Raw genomic sequence first — 1,020 nt, 5'->3', positions numbered from 1 at the left:
AATGGTTAACGTCAAGAGTGAAATTTGTTCGAAGTGGGTGTACGTATACGTAGTAAAGTTGTTAGTAATGGTTAAACGTTCTAGAGTGAAATTGTTGAATGGGTGACGTCAGAGTGAAGTTGTTGAATGATTAACGTCAGAGTGAAATTGTTGAATGGGTGACATCAGAGTAAAGTTGTTGAATGGTTAACGTCAGAGTGAAATTGTTGAATGGGTGACATCAGAGTAAAGTTGTTGAATGGTTAACGTCAGAGTGAAATTGTTGAATGGGTGACGTCAGAGTGAAGTTGTTGAATGATTAACGTCAGAGTGAAATTGTTGAATGGGTGACGTCAGAGTGAAGTTGTTGAATGATTAACGTCAGAGTGAAATTGTTGAATGGGTGACGTCAGAGTGAAGTTGTTGAATGGATAACGTCAGAGTGAAGTTGTTGAATGGTTAATGTCCGGGTGAAATTGTTGAGTGGGTGACTTCATACTGAGTTTGTTGATGCTATTTCTTCAGGCTACAAGGCACATCACGATTGCTAGACATGTCAGTGGTTACACGACATATATTGTAAACAGTGGAGTGATCGGTACCTTCTGGAGCTCACGGGTAATAACCAATAGTGGACATAACTGGACTCTCACACATAAGGATTAACTTGATTTAATTTTACACAATACATTAATGAGGACACATTCAAAAGATTAGGGAGAACAACAAATACTATAGACATCATGTAAAACACTGGTGAGGACATATTGAAAATATTAAGTAGAACAACAAATACTATAGACATCATGTGTCCTCACCAGTGTTTTATTTTGAAAAGATTAAGTTGAACAACAAATACTATAGACATCATGTAAAACACTGGTGAGGACATTTTGAAAAGATTAAGTTGAACAACAAATACTATAGACATCATGTAAAACACTGGTGCGGACATATTGAAAAGATTAGGAAGAACAATACATACTATAAACATCATGTAAAACACTGGTGAGGACATTTTGAAAAGATTAGGGAGAACAA

Source organism: Limulus polyphemus, unplaced genomic scaffold (genome assembly GCF_000517525.1).
Source record: "Limulus polyphemus unplaced genomic scaffold, Limulus_polyphemus-2.1.2 Scaffold12741, whole genome shotgun sequence".
Classification (NCBI taxonomy): Eukaryota; Metazoa; Arthropoda; class Merostomata; order Xiphosura; family Limulidae; genus Limulus; species Limulus polyphemus.
The sequence above is the reverse complement of the archived record's forward strand: the minus strand, read 5'-3'. Positions refer to the sequence as shown.